The sequence below is a fragment of the Hyperolius riggenbachi genome, chromosome 1, assembly GCF_040937935.1.
Source record: "Hyperolius riggenbachi isolate aHypRig1 chromosome 1, aHypRig1.pri, whole genome shotgun sequence".
NCBI lineage: Eukaryota > Metazoa > Chordata > Amphibia > Anura > Hyperoliidae > Hyperolius > Hyperolius riggenbachi.
In genome coordinates this window covers 565,357,737-565,373,340 of record NC_090646.1, presented here as the reverse complement: position 1 = coordinate 565,373,340, position 15,604 = coordinate 565,357,737, and the positions used below count along the sequence as shown (strand labels likewise).

General features: G+C 42.5%; 1 protein-coding gene across 3 annotated transcripts in view; it reads left to right on the top strand.

The window, feature by feature from the left end:
• The window catches only part of ARB2A (ARB2 cotranscriptional regulator A), a 651,099-nt gene that overhangs the window by 352,367 nt on the left and 283,128 nt on the right, over positions 1-15,604 (top strand). The window lies entirely within an intron of this gene.

Sequence of the window (15,604 nt, the reverse complement as noted above, 5' to 3'; positions counted from 1 at the left end):
AATCTACAGCTTGACTCTGCTTTCATTATTGGCATTAAAAGGAATGTATATCAGGTAATTTTCACACCTAGACATAAATACAATAAAGCATTTTCCTTAAACTTGGCCAACCGGTGTGTAGAGCATTTGGAAAGCTTTCTACACAATCTTCGTCTACTATGCAGTCACCTGGGAAGGATGTGCTAGGATTTGGTACATTTTAAGAGTACTTAGAAGTAGAAAAGATCAGAACTTTGTGTACAATACAAGACAAATTAAAAGATAAAATAATAAACTCTTTTAAAGCCAAACTCTTCACACTAACCATAAAAGTAACTTTCTAACCTCCACTCACTTTTTGTGTTGGCTAGCCACACCCCTTTTCTGGAAAAAGTCAGACTAACTACAAAGAGATTTAGGGTGCCTCATAATGTGTCAGAAATTTCTGGCCCCCGTCAGAAATTACTGGGCAGACCTACTGGAACGACTGCCACCCCCCCCCCCCCCAATCTACTGATAGTTTATTACAACTAAACCTAACCCTATTCTCAGACAGACCCTTCCCTCTACCGATGGTCCGCTCCATCTCCCGCTCGGCCTATGCCTGCCATGCTGCCGTCGTGAGGAGTGAAGGGGAAGCATGATCACATCCTGCCCTGCCGTGCATCATGTCTCCAGCCACTCTGAGTATCTCCAAGGCTCTGTACACAGACACAACTGTAGCTGTGGCACTGTGCTCCAAGGCCCCAGACTCACTTGGGCCCCACACTCTAGGCCTACCTGTGATATGCCCTAAAGGTGGCCCTGGGATACTTTGCTTCTATGTGTGCCACTGAACCAGCCTGTAACAGAGAGGAGAGATGAAAAGAGAAGTATTGTATTGCTAGCCACAGTATAGTGCATTCCAGAGCAGACGTATTGCTACCCTGTTGCTTATGCTGCTTAATGAAGTAATCAGCCATTGCTGCATTGAGTAAAATAAGAGGGGAAATAGTCATAGTAAGTGTCACTTTGAGTCTTTTTCATTTTTTAGCATTTACGGTGGAGGTCCACTTTAAACAATTGGATTAATATAAACTCCAGAAATAGCATATTGTTCCTGCAGTTATGTATATCCTGTGTTGTTAATAGCTTTATTCATTAAGGTTTTACTAGGCCATGTTTACAAGAACACACATTTTCTCCAGTGTTCTCCAGCTTAAGAGAACCCCAAAGTAGCGATAGATGTTCAGCTTTAGTCTGTGGATGGTAGGCTGGCAGGTCCCTGTGCCTGGCCTACCCTATGAAGACCAGTTTACAGTCTCTGTACGCTTATGTCTGCTGTAACAGGCATGTGGTGCACAAATACAGCAGTAGCAGTGGAATAAAGGCTATTTTTGGAGTATTGCACATCATTGTTTGCACCTATGCTGTTTTACAGACTACTATGCAATTTCTGAGAGTATCAACCATTTCTGTAAAAAAAAAAGTTCATTGTGAATGATCTCCATATGCCTCTGACAGTCACATGTAGAAGAATACAATCAAATAGGGCTGATGTGTTGCCTCTTCTCCTATTCATTTTGTCATGACTGTGGAGACCTGAATGAGGAAAGAAATTGCTCTGCTTCTTGGAGATGTAGTTGTTTATCCTGCGTGTTTAATGGAGTAAAGAGGTGGGGGTGCTTTACAAAGCAGTTAAAATTGCCACCAGTGCATAGAATAGGATTTTGCCCTGTTATGTGGTTAAATCACCAGAAATGTTTTGGTGGCTTCATTTTTGTGCCAATAGACCTGGTACTAAAGATGATGAAAGGTGAGTTTTGGTTACAATTAGAACAGTGCCGTTCAACTGGCGACCCACGGCTGCACTCATTTACTTGCCCAGACTATTTTTGTGTCAATTCCCCCCTCCTCTGCCAGGCCTACCTCCTGCTGAAAAATATTGTGCTAGCCACACCCACTGCCCATTAACCACTTGAGGACCCACCCTTTACCCCCCTTTAAGGACCAGCGCTGTTTTAGCTGATCTGTGCTGGGTGGGCTGTGCAGCCCCCAGCACAGATCAGGGTGCACGCAGAGCGATCAGATCGCCCCCCCTTTTTTCCCCACTAGGGGGATGATGTGCTGGGGGGGTCTGATCGCTCCTGCCTTGCCTGGGTGTTGCGGGGGGGGGCACCTCAAAGCCCCCCTCCGCGGCGAAATTCCCCCCCTCCCTCTCATACCTTTCCCCTCTAGCAATCTGGGCTGCACAGGACGCTATCCGTCCTGTGCAGCCAGTGACAGGCTGTCCCCTGTCACATGGCGGCGATCCCCGGCCGCTGATTGGCCGGGGATCGCCGATCTGCCTTACGGCGCTGCTGCGCAGCAGCGCCGTACAATGTAAACAAAGCGGATTATTTCCGCTTGTGTTTACATTTAGCCTGCGAGCCGCGATCGGCGGCCCGCAGGCTATTCACGGAGCCCCCCGCCGTGAATTGACAGGAAGCAGCCGCTCGCGCGAGCGGCTGCTTCCTGATTAATTAGCCTGCAGCCGGCGACGCAGAACTGCGTCGCTGGTCCTGCAGCTGCCACTTTGCCGACGCGCAGTATGAGTGCGTGGTCGGCAAGTGGTTACGTTTGACAGCACTGAATTAAGGGAATGGCAGTAGGTACGTTAGCTTCAGTGGTTAGACATTGGGAATGGATTATAAGGGGGATGTTGAAGTTGAGTGTTAGGAAGAGGTTAATTTTAGGATCAAATAGTTATGCCTGTGCCTCAGATAAACATGCTAGTAGTGTCATTGGAGGCTGCAGGGAAACCCACTGGCTAGGATAAAGCAGAAATTTGAATTTGTTTTAACACACCAGAGTAAAGGGTCTTTTAATAAGGTGAGAGTTGCCTGAACAATGTACAAATACATACGTATATTTGTACTTATACCCAGTGGCGTAGCAATAGGGGTTGCAGAGATAGCCACCGCATTGGGGCCCTTGGGCTAGAGGGGCCCCGTAGGGCCTTCCCTCAACTGCAGTATTGGCTCTTTATAAGTCCTGCGCTTGTAGTAATCACTTCTATAGATGCTTTGAATGATAAGAATCATTAACAAGCTGCTCCCCATCCCCTTCTTGCACCTCTTACACTGTGGTTGTCCTTGGCAGGTTTTTGTGCACCGTTTCAATTGTTATTTATAAAGGGCGGGGAGGGGGGGCATGTATAACTCGCACCGGGGCTCCTAAGCTATGCCACTGCTTATACCATCGACTAAATTTGAGTGCCCCCTGTCTAGAAAAAATATTTACTCGCCTTGGGAATCTAGGCTTTCATTTGCACTATACCCCGCGTCAGTGCAATGCACCGTTTCTGAGTTAGGAGGTGTGGAACAAGGGGTTTCCACTGTGCCTAGAGCACTAACCTGGCAAAGAACGATACAGGAACAATATATTGCACTGAAGCAGGGCATAGTGCAAATGAAATCCAAGACTCTTGCCTTTCCAATGATAGATTTCCATAGGGGAGAAAATATCTACAGGGGGCAGTCAAATTCGGTACATATTATAACACGTAAGTACTACCGTATTTTCAGACAACGCATTCAGCAGGTATTCATCCTGCAGCCTCAGGTCTTTTTAAATCATTCACCACTCAGCAGATGGAGCTGTAGCGATGGCCTGGTAAAAAAAAAAAAGGGGTGGGGGGGCAAGGCCAGGAGAAGTAGGTAACATTGTCAGCGATATGTTTTGCATAGATGAATCTGCTGTACCTTTTGGCTTATGGTTGATAATTCCTCTGCTTTGACTGATTGACTGAGGGGAAGCTGCCTGATTAACAGGATCCCCAGAAACATAAGTTTCCTGATCATAGTGTAGCTGACCACCAGATGAAACACTGTAAGGGCCCGTTTCCACTATCACGAATTTGCATGCGTTGCCCGCATGCGAATTCGCATAGCCAGTACAAGTGGATGGGACTGTTTCCACTTGTGCGTTTTCCTGAGCGTTTTTCTGTGCAGAAAAAATCTGCATGGTAGGGTCCTCAGAATTCGCCTGCGTGTGGAATGCAGGCGAATCGCACGCAATGTATTTAATAGGGAAATCGCATGCGTTTTTCCCGCGAATTCGCATGCGATTTCGCATAGGTACCCATGTTAATTCACACAGGCAGTGACATGGTTAAAATCGCATCACCCTAACCTATGCGAAACCGCGGCAAAAAACGCATGCGGAATCGCACCCGCATGCGATTTGCCTGCGGTGATTCGCCGGCGATTCCGCAACGCTATAGTTCAAACGGGCCCTAAACGTCATGCTTGAGGTACCCTCGTTGAAACAACTGCTTTGTACTATGATGGCAATGCATCATATTGGTCTGTATACAAAAAAAGAGGCATTTCATTAAAGTGGACCTGAACTTTTGCACACTGCAGAACATAGAGAAATTCACCCTGTATGTATTTAGAGAGTATAGCCTGTCTAATTCCCCCTGACCTATGACTAATCACGAGTGTAATTTGATCTCTCAGCTGTGTCAACTGGCTGCCTTGGCAGAGCAGGTAACTTGTAAACACAGACTGGGAACCCTATGTCTGCTTCCATGAATGCAGGAGGTAAACGCACTGCAGATTTTTTGCAGAATTTGTATCAGCTGTAACAAAGAAATGTTTTTCTTTATAGGTTATTATTCTGCAGATTTATCTTTTGGAGCAGAGAGGAAGTTTTGTGTTCAGGTGCGCTTTAAAAGACCTTCTGATCACCACATTTTATTGCCAGTTGTAAAGCCCTAAATTACGATTAGACTTGAAGGTGTCATTTCCAAACAATGCTTGCGTTATACAATACAATGCAGAACCTCACAATGAAAGCACTAGGTTAAATACAGGAGTTGTGTTTAATATTGTGTATTGTTGATGAAAATGAAATCCCTCTCCTCTTGGATGATAACACTGAGCAGGATATGGACAGCTGATAACAAGCAGGACAGCCAAATCTCCTGGAGTATTTGGTGGCTCTAAGCAATTAGCTTTACATTGAACCAACTTTTATTTCTTTAAACAATAGGGAAAATAAACACCTTATCTCTTTCAAGCATATTTCTCACTGCTTGAACTCTTTTGTGCTGATAACTTTTTGTTATGTTATTTATTTATAGTTCACTCATTGTGTAAAGACTCTAACACCTGTCATTTCACAGCTGTATGCAGTCATATTTTTTCTGTTTTATTGTTTTGCAATGATTGCAAGTCAAAAGTTTCTTTTGTTGCAGCTTTTCGGAAGAGTTTGGAATTCACTGAAGTATACTTTGCTATTAGAATTGTTGCATTGCTGTTTGTTTTTTATGGTAATTAGCACTTGGGCCTCTGTGCATTGGAGTTTTCTTTCTTATGAGTATAAATAAAAATAAGGGTATATGGCATTTCCTTTCTGCCTGGAATGACCAAGGAGAGATGCCATAGGTTTGATTGCTTCAGTTTTTCAAAATGAACAGTGAGGTGCCCATACATCAGAGTATGTGCGGGCAGATCAACCAAAAGACAGATGTCAATCTGATCGGAGAAAGATCTGTTGCCTGCCCATACACCAGCAGGTTGATTACATTTCTTGGGAATCGTCCTTGTGACGCCGTATCCGCTGCCTCGCCGCCTCCGTTGCTGCTCCCCTAATGTAAATGTGTTGCCTTTGCCTTTAATACTTTACTCTGCTTTGCGAGAAAATAAAAATACTTTACCTGTCACCATAGTCCCCATTCAGCTTCTGCTTGTGAACGGGCTTCTGACATTAAGCGCATGTCGCGTTTTTGATGTCACACACGTGCAGCATGCTTTACAGAAGCCCACAGTAATGTGAACCACGGCGGGAGACAGCGGACAGATAAAGTATTAAATACACTTATGGGGGCACATTCACATTAAGGGAAACAGCGCCAGGGGGTTCTGTCGTGTTCGTTGCTGGTCTCAATATCACACACCATTAATGCCGCACACCTGATCGGCCACGTTTGGGCAACATCTTACATGTGCGATCGATACATTTGATCGTGCATGCTTGTGGAGACATTGATTTGCATCCAATTCAATAATTATCGAATCGGACACTTGATTGGTCACTAAGTCGAGTGATCTATGGGTACCTTTACACCTCTTTTCCATTGTCAATCTGTCTCCCCCCCCCCCCTATCTTCCTTTTGTGTTGAGCAAAAGAGTAGGGGAAAAAAAGCTTCTAACAAGTTTATTTGACACTGCTTATAGCCTCTCATTCCTGGCTATGAAAAAAAAAAGTTTGCTTTCTTAAAACAGAGAATTTGCGATAATTCAGGTTGGAGTGAGCTTGAGATGTCTCCCAGTGCATCGCTGCTGAATATATGCAAATTAACCATTGTTACCCTTAGAAGCTAAACACACCTCCAGAACCGCTGGAATGCAATGATGTGTCAGCTTGTTAATTTGTACAGAGCCATAATAATCCAACATGCATACAGACTGTTTCGGATTGTTTGATCCTCATCAGTGCATGGCATGGATTAATTTGGCTCTATGGAGTAGGGCTTGTGTTGCTGCTTTACTTTAGGCATTAATGCAGCATGCTCATGCTTATGGATTTGTATAGTACAGACATTTCACCACATTGGTCTACAGACTACATTTAGCAAGTCATGTACTAATTGTAACGGTGAGATTATGACAGAAATTCTCCTCATTGGACTCTTTTACTATTTGCCAGCTTGCATCTCCCTGCAGTGAGGGCCCTTTCACACTTGTCAGTCGCAAAATGGTAGCGGTACCATTTTGTGCAGATGATCTTACCACGATTAGCATGGTAAAATCTCTACACTCTCCCCCGAATCAGTGCTATCGCGGTCAGCGCTTTTATAAGCACTGTATTGCGATCACTCGAAAATCGCAAGGAAATGCTGTAGGTAACATGTTTTTCGACTGCCGTTAATCGTGAAACGCCTGTGATCGCCAGCAAAGGCGGCAGTGAAATCACTGCCATAGGGTTACAATTGTGCTAGCGCTTTAACCCGCTAATCGCCCTAGTATGAATGGGCTCTAAGATACAGTATGTCGTGCTATGACTCATGATGCCTATTTGCAGTGTAAATATGTACTTTCTTTTATTTTTTTATTTACTTCAAGTAGTATATTACCAGTGCTGTGCATGGCTGACTTGTGTATCGGATGAATTCCAAAAATCTTTAAATTCAACTTTAAAATTTGGTCTACAGCAACTTTTTTGTGTTCCAGCCAAGTTTTTCTCACTTGACTTAATAGGTAATTTAAACTCTTCCCTGAAAAAAAAACAGTTGTTCTTGGCTACCTCTCAGCTGATGGGACATGGAGACTATTCAGACTGATCAACCAGGAGGGCTTGACTGATTTTATTTCCCATCGCTTCCTCAGCTGAGATCATATGACTGACACCAGAGGAAGCGAAGAGCAGTTGTTTCTTCTGAAATAAGTATTTCAGGATCTTATTTATTATTCTATGAAATTGACTAACTATAGCACAAAAAGTCTTGTTCAAAGATCGTTTCTTACTGCATACAGTTCTATCTATTTTTTAGAATGCATATTTTTTTGCACATCGTGGATGTGTTTATGTTTTGGGAAATAATTTAAATAGGAACCCCAGGGAAAATAATGTAATAAAAAAAGTTCTTAATTTTTACAATATTTATGTATAAATGATTTAGTCAGTGTTTGCCCATTGTAAAATCTTTCCTCTCCCTGATTTACATCCTGACATTTATCACATGGTGGAAGGTGATGTCAATGGAAGTAGCTGCTGCTTGCTTTTTTGGCAGTTGGAAACAGATGTAAACAGCCATTTTCCACAATGCAACAAGGTTCACAGTCACATACAGGAAACTGCCAGGACCATGGTCCTTAGTTTCCTGTGGGAAGGGTTTCACCACAATATCAGCCATACAGAGCTCCCTGATGATCCCTTTGTGAAAAGAAAATGATTTCTCATGGGAAAGGGGGTATCAGCTATTGACTGGGATGAAGTTCAATTCTTGGTTACGGTTTCTCTTTAAGCTTTCATTGCATATGTAACGTTTTTACAAATGTCAATATGCTTCCCTTTAGGTTAAAAAAAAGTACTTCATTCAAGCCTTTTTTTTAAAGTTATAAACATTTTGGTTCTAGTGAGATTGCAGTAAATATCTTGCCATTTTTCTCTGGGGAGAGGGGAGGGAGGGCCAGGTACTGGAAGTCGGTAGATACTGGGTCCTCAAGATGGCTTCGTGGGACAAGACTGCACAGGTAACTATAATTTCCTATCACAGGGAGACTACAGGATTTTTAATTTAATTTAGTCCAGAAGTCCTCTTTAAAGCAAACATGAACTGAAAATAAACAGATGAGATAAACAATTGCATCTGTCCTCCTACTCCTAAATATGACTTGTTGTTTGTCCCACAGTTTTATCTTGTGTTTAAAAGCTAAAAAAAGGTATCGCTTAAAAAAATAGTAGCAGTAGGGTATTTAAAAAAATGTGATACTGATGCTTTCACAATAGTTTTAAAAATGACTACATCGATAGGATCATTATACAAAAACCCGACAGCAAGGGTGAAGGTAAATGGGGTCCTTTCAGAATCATTTGTGATCTCGAATGGTACACGCCAGGGGTGCCCCATGTCCCCTCTAATATTTGCATTGGTTCTAGAACCGTTTTTAAATTATATAAGAAAGAACCCGGTATACCCAGAATACAGATTCCCTTAATATCCGGCGCTTTGAGTCCCCAGGGAGAAAAGCGCTATATAAATATTATTGTTATTGTTATTGTTACAGATAGGACAGAGGGAACACCGAGTTGCGGCATATGCAGATGACTTACTGTTCTATCTTAGAGTCCCTAGGATATCAATACCTATCCTAATGGCAGAATTTAGAAAATTTGGGAGAATTTCTGATTTCAAAATAAATTGGGACAAATGTGAAGCCATTGGGATAAACATAAGAGATCCGGAGAAAGAAAACCTAAAGGAAAATTTCCCGTTTAAATGGGTTAAGGAAGCTATCACACATCTGGGCACAAAGATTACGACAACCCTAAGAGGGATATACATGCTTAACTATGGGACACTCCTTGATACTATAAAAAAGGATCTCCTGGCATGGAGAAAGTTAAAACTCTCCATGTTAGGGAGAATTAATATATTAAAAATGAATGTACTCCCAAGACTGCTCTATTTATACCAGACATTACCGGTACCAATACCAGAGATCTTTTTTAGGATCTTGAAAAGAGAATTCACCAGATTTGTATGGAAGGATAAGCCCCCCAGAGTAAAATATCTACTGTTGTCACAAAGGAAGGTTCATGGAGGACTTGCTTTGCCAGACCCTAAATTGTATTACTTGGCAGCGATAGTGGCTAGGATTGTAGACTGGCATAAAAATATCCAACATAAACTTTGGGTGGAGATGGACCAGAATATGGTCGATATCCCTTTATACCCGTCCCCATGGACTACACATGCCTATAGGACTACACATCCGGCAGGAGTATATGTGAATCATACACTAAAATGTTTTAATAGATTGAAAGTAAGGCACGAATTATCGCCCTCACCCTCCCCGCTCATGCGGATAGTGGATAATGATAGATTTATGAAGGGGTCAAACAGAAAGCAATATGCGAGATGGAGAGACTCAGGAGGGGTTAGAGCAGGAGACCTGGTGGAAGGAGGTGACTGGAAACCCCTAGATATGATAAAAGAACAGAGGGGGAGGGAAGACCTAGACTGGTGGAGTCTTATGCAATTTAGGCACTTTTTACTATCACAAGGACGAAAACAAGAATTTGGTAGAGAACTGACGCAATTTGAACGACTTTGTAGTTCAGAAGGGGATGGTAGAAGGTCACTAGCTAAGATCTATGGAATGCTAAATGACAAGAGAGATGCTAGTGAACCTTATAGGAAGAAATGGCAGGATGAGCTGAATTACCAATTTACAGATGCTCAATGGAATAAAATTATAATTTTCTTTTATAAAACTTCGATATCGACTAGAGTACAAAAAAACAGGATTTAAATTATTAGTCAGGTGGCATCTCACCCCAGACAGACTAGGGAGTATGTATCCAGATCTCGACCCTGGGTGATGGAGGTGCCAGACTGAGAGGGGCACATACCTCCATATATTTTGGAGCTGTGATAGACTTAGAGGATTCTGGGAGGGAGGGAGACAAGTAGGGGGGGGGGGGGGATTCTGGGGAATGAGCTCCCATTAGATCCAGCTTTTTTTCTTATACACCATAATGAATGGGGTATTAGGAAATATAGACAATCCCTATGCAGTTATCTGGTCAATGCTGCAAGAATACTGATTGGAAGGCATTGGAAAACACAGCAACCTCCCACACTAACAGAGTGGATAGGTGAACTATCTAGAAAACAAAGATTGAAGGAACTAACAAAATTATATTATGGGAAAAGAAGAGCAGCACAGGGTAACATGGGAAAAATTGGAGGTGTTTAAACACACTGAAGACTATAAGAAGCTGATTGGTGATTTTGAGACAGAGACATGAATAATTATTGTTTTTGTACGGACGCCCTCTTTAGTGAGGGGGTAAACTTGGGGCGGGCCGGCTTGTGGGAGTGGGGGGATGAGAGAGGGAACAAGATGAAGGGTCTTGGTTTTGGTTCTCTCCCTTTTTTTTTCTTCTTCTTTTTTCTTTTCTTTCTTTTTTTATGTTGTCTGTATGAAGGCCCTCCTAACTCATGATAGAGATAGGGGGGGAAGTGGTAGAAGTGGGTTGGAAATAGGAGAGGGGGGAAGGGAAATATGGAGGGGGGAAGGATAGAGAGGAAGACTAGAAGTAGACCCGAATGAAAGAGGATAGACTGGGAAGGAAATTGTGAGAGGGAAAGAATTATGTAAACTGCCGATAGTGATCAAGAAAGGGGCTTATTATATTTGGATAATACAAACGCGTGTGCAGGAGCTGTAGATAATAATAATTTGTCAAAGCTTGCCCCTATGCTCCCTAGGGAAGTGTTGTTTTTATGTATTAAGAATAACCCATTTGTGTTTTATGGGATATGAATGTTTAATGTATTTGTAATTCACGTTGATAAATAAAGAATCTATAAAAAAAAAATTGTTTTATCGTTGTTCCTCCTTTTTTATTCATCGTTCACTATTTTTGAAAATATCTCTATATAAAATACCTCTATTTATAAAATGGAGAACAGACTTGTTCAGGAGACTCCTATTCCCCACTTTAGTAGTGTTAGATAGTGGAGAAGTCCATATTAAAGAATAAAGCACTTTCATCACGTTTTCTTCACCTCTTGGTCTCGTCATTGTATTGCAGTGGTGCTCATCTTCACTACTTTTATGCTACTTATTCACCACTTTTCTTCATCTACACTTGATTTTAGTGGATCTTCTTTTTGTGGCACTTCTTTTCTCCCTTTTTCCAGTGTGTTGTGTTGTCCATTTTTTACCTATAATAAACACAAACTGCGCCTGCCAAAGTACAAACGGGTGCAATAGCATATGCTTCAATCGAGTGTTCGCTATCACAAGTCCTTGAATATCAGTCTATAGTGCTGTGACAGCGCTCCTCTTCTTTTCTACAATTTAAACATAGAAAAAACAATCGCACATAGTGCATTACTGTGAATCGCAAAGTACAGTTCCCCACACGTGCATAAGTGCTCAATTGTGCATCACTCGTGGTCTCTACAGCCCCTCCACACTAGCAGCTCACCAGATTGACACCACCTCACAGTCCAGGTGGGTCTAGCGCTTAGCCTATAGAGCGGCCAACTCCAATGACACTTCCACGATAGTTTAGTTCACAATTGGATGATCCATATTTAATGACAAGTTCCACATGAAAAACATATAAGAACACACATAGCATAAAACCGTTGGGCTAAAAGTTATGGCCTGCGCAATATCAGCGCACTCACTTGTGTAGGAAGATAACAGGCATTTCAGGCATTGCAGCCTAGCAATAAAGCTTCTCTGCTGGCGGTGTCGGCGTCCCGAACTTCCCCGCTCCTCGTGGCAGCCTGTCTCCTGACCTTCCAGATCCCAGTGACGTCAGCGCTCCTGGTCACGCCCGACGCGTTTCGTCCAATGATGAGTCCATTGGACGAAACGCGTCGGGCGTGACCAGGAGCGCTGACGTCACTGGGATCACTGGGATCCGCCAGCAGAGAAGCTTTATTGCTAGGCTGCAATGCCTGAAATGCCTGTTATCTTCCTACACAAGTGAGTGCGCTGATATTGCGCAGGCCATAACTTTTAGCCCAACGGTTTTATGCTACTTGTCCATTTTTTAGCCTTTTTTTTTTTTTCTTTTTTTTTTAAAAGGAGACAACTTTTTGATTTTGAAAAGTGGAAGAAAAAACCCTGGAAATTGAATTTTCTCCACTTGTATTAATAGACCTCTATAGTTACACACGGAATGCTTGTGTACTCTGCTGCGTTTGATTGGCTAGATTCCAAACGACATGCGTTTTGCAGCATCTTGGAAAGCATGGATCTCACTGATTATGTCTAATCTGAAATAACTGCTACATAGAAGTGTAAACACCTTTTTATCTTTTATCTTTACTATAACACTATTTCATGATTCTATGGATTCTACGATCACTCTTCATGCTATGGGTACTGTGTGTGAGCTCCAGGGGATGACATATATGAATGCTGTACATTTGCTGTGGCTCCTGAGAAATCTCACACTTTGAGCACACTGATTGATTGCATTCGGTCTCTTTGCATTCTAGATTAACCCCATGCATGCCACAACAATGATCTAAAACAACAAGGAACCACTTAAAAAAAGGTTTAAAGCCTGCGCTGCCAGGCTAAACAGATGACCAAAGTGTCAGCCCATCTTTGCTTGTCTCTCCCATCACACTGGTGGACATGTCTCTACTTTTGTTCGCCTTTCATAATAAGCCACACAGATGTTTCAGAACAAGCCTTGACTCTTGACCTTAGGGTTGCTGGGGTCATGCTGCTCAGGGCCTGTGAAATTATCACAAGCTGAGTTAAAGTTTTTCTCCATCACAGGAAGTGGCCAGTAAGTAAGAAGTAAAAAAGGAGCTTTGTCAGTGAGACAAGATGGTCTCAGTGAGGGTTGGCTTCTGCAGAGCGCGTACACTGCAGGAGGTGCATGCTTGGTAGGAAGAATATAATATAACCACAGGCCCATCACATATCTGTCATGCCAACCAAGATCTGAGCAGTATATTTGCTTAATATGCCTTTTGTTAAAATGTAATGGGAGTAAAACACATGTGTTTATACATACTCTTAAATAGAGCTTCCAAGCTAAAAATCACCTTGTAAATATCTGCCCTAAGAATTGCCCATGTGTGACTCTATTATATACTTGATTTTCTTGTTAACATCACTTTTCACACTCTGCTGGGCCAATGTGGGGGATGCCAAGCTTCTAAATATATTGTTTATTTATGTCAAGTGTCAGACTGAGAAGACATCATCAGAACCTAGCAACGCCTTTTGGTGGGAACACAGCTAATAGTGGCAGTCAGTTGAGAGTTTCCAGTATTACATAATGTTGTTTATACTGTCTGCATTTTTTTATTCTGTTGAAAAACTTTATCAGACTTACTATAATAGTGAAAATGTGGCATTTAAAATGATCTGATTGAAATTTAGCAAGGGAAAACCTTAGCTTTATCCAACTACTCTTGAGGGCCGTTTCACACTGTGGCGGTGTGGCAATTTGCCGCACTGCTACCGCAGGGCGATTAAAGTCCATAGGGAAAATCACATTACCTGCGTTGCGGTGTGCTGGAAGTCCTCAATCTGACACGCTTCCGAAACTATGTTACTGTACGTACCGGCGTTGGACCGGAAGTCATGTAAGTCTATGGTGATGCGTGTCAGTGTGAATACCCGCCACAGGTTTTATGCGTCGTGCATGCGTGGAAGTGTATTTTTTGCTATACACTTCCGCGCATGTCATCACTTGGCCGGCAGGAAGTAAGACTCACTTCCTGCTTGGCCGGATACCAACAGGGAATACCTCATAGTAACTGTATTCCCGGAAGGCCTGTTTTTGGTGTTGCAATGCGGTGGGCACACCGCACCACAACAGCTGACGCCAGTTTACAGTGTGAAACTGACCAGAAGGGTACCTGACCAGAGACAAAGCTAGTTATAAAGAAAGCACAGGGGTTCATGTTGGGTCCACATACCTCTTGTGTTATTCTTTCCTCTCTTCATCTTCCCGCCCCCGGAAGAAGCAGGCTTATTGTGATATTCCCTCCCATCACCCTCTCATTCTCTCTTCCCCTTCCTAGTCACTCTCCTAAAGCGGACCTGAACTCAGAACTTCTCTGCTTTAAAAGATAAGCAACAGCATAATAACATTTTAAAGAAAAATGTTTATTTGTTATAGATGATACAAATCCTGCAGAAAATCTGTAGTGTCAATTTCCTGCTATCATGGAAACAGACGTAGGGTTAACAACCTGTTTTTTTTTTACAAATTAGCTGCTCTGCTGAGGCAGCCAGCTGACAGAGCTAGGAGATCGAATGCCACTAGTGATTAGTCACAGATGAGGGGGAATTGATCAGGCTAAACTCTCTAAATACATACAGGGGGCATTTCTCTGTTTTCCTTCTGTCCTGTGCAAGAGTTCAGGTCCACTTTAAGGGAAATAAAAGGGTAATGAGGGAACATTGCTGCAAGATTGCCTGACTGGGACCAATGGGAATGAGGAGAGGAATGGATAACACACAGAGGTATTTGAATACAGCATGATCATACTGTACCTCACTTTGCCTTAGATGAGTTCTACTTTAAAGGAACCCACCTTAAGATATACTGATGCTACTGTGCCTTCACCAAGCACTTAAATCTTTAGGATCATCATGACAGAAGAAAACTAGCACTGTTAGAAGAGGCTCAGGAATGCTGATGAGGTGCCCAGAACAACCCACCACATTCCATCTGTTAAATAAAAACAGGAATTCTACTTGTTTGATCTTGGTGCTATTGTACTTTTTTCCTCCATTCATCTCTTTAAGAGGAACTCCAGTGAAAATAATGTAATAAAAAAACTTCCTTCATTTTAACAATAATTATGTATAAATGATTTAGTCAGTGTTTCCCCATTGGAAAATCTTTCCTCTCCTTGATTAACATTTATCACATGGTGACATTTTTACTGCGGGCAGGTGATGTCAGTGGAAGGAGATGCTGCTCGCTTTTTTGGCAGTTGGAAACTGCTATAAACGGCTGTTATTTCCCACAATGCAGCAAGGCTACCACAGTTTGAGGTCAGAACCATGGTCTTGACATCACACTGTGGGAGGGGTTTCACCACAATATCTGCCATACAGATCCTCCTGATGATCCCTTAGTGAAAAGGAGAAGATTGCTAATGGAAAGGGGGTATCAGCTACTTATTGGGATGAAGTTCAATTCTTGGTTACGGTTTCTCTTTAAGCCATGTACACATTTTCAGTTGTTAACCAAGATGACTTTAGAGATTGCTTTAAGCTATGTACCCACGTTGCGATTTTCCAGACGATTTTGATGAGACCTGATGACCAATGATTGTGGGTGTTTCCGCAATATTGCGACATGGGTACAGTCACACGGTTACATGAATGCCGCTTATCACCGCGATGCAATAACGAACATCACAGTGGAT